Below are 2,478 nucleotides of genomic sequence, written 5' to 3' on the forward strand. Positions count from 1 at the left end.
CCACACACACACACAAGGTATAAGATAGAGCATCTTCTCACTGTCTCTGGTGTGAGAATATAGAGAGTTTGAAAGTGGCAAGTTCGAAATCCTGGGATCTTAGAATCTCTCATTGTAGATATAGTTTAAAAATACTTTTCAAGGGATAATAACATTTTTGGTAGGGATTGGAAAAAGTGTCCTGGAAAACATCTTCATCTTCCTGAATGAGAACTACAAAACTGAAATTAGTAAAGAAATTTCAAGAAATGAGCCAAATGTATCATCATCAATTAGTCTAATAGCTCAGTGGTAGAGAACTTGCCTAGCAGATGTGGGCCCCAATTTGGATTCCCAGCATCATCATGAAAAAAAAAGTAGCCAAAAGAACTTAAATCTTAAATCAACTTAAATCTCCCAAGTATATTTATGATGATTGTGAGTGCATTTGGAGCTGTTTGATGGGATTACAGTATTACAGTATTCAGGTGAATTACAGAATTCAGGTGAAAATTACAGTATTCAGGTGAATAAAGGTTGGCGATGGGCTTTTGACCTGGTGTGGTCAAATTATAATATTGACTACATTCTTTCCAAGGACACAAACTGTTTCTTTGGTTATGTTCTTATCCTTTCTATCCTATCTTGAGGGTGTGACCCACTTATCCATCAGCTGTTTCAAGTAGGCATTTTGGATATAAAGGGATTAACTAAAGAGTGGATAGTGAAAGGATTTGGCAGTGATGATTTATCATTCTTTTCCAGTTTCTTTCATTAGATATAATTTTTTTCCTTTCGTTTACACAGATTTTTAAGAAAATCAGCCATCCTGGGCCAGATGACAGGGAAATTTTGTTATCAAAGATAACAAAAGGGAAGGGCTGGGGTTGTGGCTCAGTGGCAGAGTGCTTGCCTAGCATGTGTGAGGCACTGGGTTCGATACTCAGTATCGCATATAAATAAATAAAAAATAAAGGTACATCAACAACTAAAAGATCTAGCTGGAATAGATCGTACCAGCTATGATATTTCTATAGATCACATAAAAATGTATATAGTTATTCAATGTATCAAGCATTGAGCACCTACTATGTCCAGGCATGGTTCTAAAGACAGGGAATTCAGAAAAACTAAAGATAAAATCCCTGTTCTCATCTGGGGGACATAATTAAACAGTAAATATATACCATGTCAGCTACTGATGAATATACTAAGAAGAAAATAAAGAAAAGAGGAATCAAAAGTAATTGCCATCCTATTTAACTAAGATGACTGCAGGAAGGTTTCTCTGACAAATTCAGAGTTTGGGGTGTGACATTCAGGAAGTTCTTGGGGAAACTGCTACCTCTTGATTGATTTGTTCTTAGTTGCCCAACTTCTTCGTAAAATTCAGAGGGGATGAGGAACATGCATTGTAAATGATAGTGAGTATCAGTTTATTATAATAATTGTATAACATTATGAATTTTATAAGGCAATAACTTCCCCATGTAAGAAAAAAAAATATTCCAAACTCCCGGTGGGAGGGGGGGACTTCATGGCACAGTTCCTGGCATTCCTAATTAAAAATGGGACTGGGACCCCACAAAGGAGCAGGCGTTCCTCTTCTGCAAATTCTGGAAGTGCATGACGGTTCGCTTCAGTTCTCTCATCTGTAAACGGGAGATAATGGGAATATGAACAATTTCGGGAGTTTCATGTTGCTACATTGACATCTATGGAGTCACCTCTACTGAGACACATTGAATCATTTGTGAGGCATGGCCTCAAAGCCTGGAAATGTATTCATTCATTTAATCCATGACAACTCGGTCAACCAAGGACTATTTTTAACCGCGTTTTACAGCCAAGGAAAGTCAGGCAGAGAGGAGTTGAACCCAGAAGCCCTCAACCAGGGCGCCAACCCAGACGACTTGGCTCCAGCTCCTGGCGGTGCTGTTAACGCGGTTCGCCCTGTGCGTAAATCTATTTGGAGCTGTGGCTCCTTGTAGTGATACCTGAGTACCTACTCTGTCCAGGCATTGTTCTGCAGAGAGGGAATGCAGCACACACCGAGATAAAACCCCTGTTCTCATCTAAAAAGTAAACCAACAGCCTGTCAGCTCTAAATGCAATAAATTGCCCCCATTCAATTGCGTTATCAACTGTGGGCAGAGGCAGCTCCGGAAATTCTGCTTACGAAGAATCCAGGGTAGCCAGTTTGTCCGAAAGGGAAGTTGGGGAGTGCTTGCGTAGCCACGGTCGTGTACTGCCCAGGGACATAAAACTTATTTAAATGGGGGTAGGCTTCGGTGGTGGCTAGGGACTGTGAGACAGGGGAAGGCAGCCCGCCACCCCCAGGGCACGCCAATCAGCCGCGGGGAAGCCACACCGGGCAGCAGCTGCCAAGCGAGCTCCCCTCCCGGAACCGCCCCGTGAGCCGGTCCTCCCAGAGCCTCAGCCTCACCCCCCCCCCTACGGGAGGCAGATGGTCTGGCCCGTTCTCGGGCTAGTTCAGGT

At 42.5% G+C, this 2,478-nt stretch overlaps 1 long non-coding RNA gene across 1 annotated transcript; it reads right to left on the minus strand.

Annotated features, from left to right (window-relative positions):
* Nucleotides 1–1,398: 1,398 nt before the first annotated feature.
* LOC125612342 lies at nt 1,399–2,448 on the minus strand. Its single transcript, XR_007342685.1, has 3 exons — nt 2,159–2,448; nt 1,989–2,054; nt 1,399–1,631 (listed from the first exon to the last, which is right to left on the minus strand). It is a non-coding gene; the product is annotated as an uncharacterized LOC125612342 (long non-coding RNA).
* Nucleotides 2,449–2,478: the final 30 nt, after the last annotated feature.

This window comes from Marmota marmota, unplaced genomic scaffold (genome assembly GCF_001458135.2).
Source record: "Marmota marmota marmota unplaced genomic scaffold, marMar, whole genome shotgun sequence".
Classification (NCBI taxonomy): domain Eukaryota; kingdom Metazoa; phylum Chordata; class Mammalia; order Rodentia; family Sciuridae; genus Marmota; species Marmota marmota.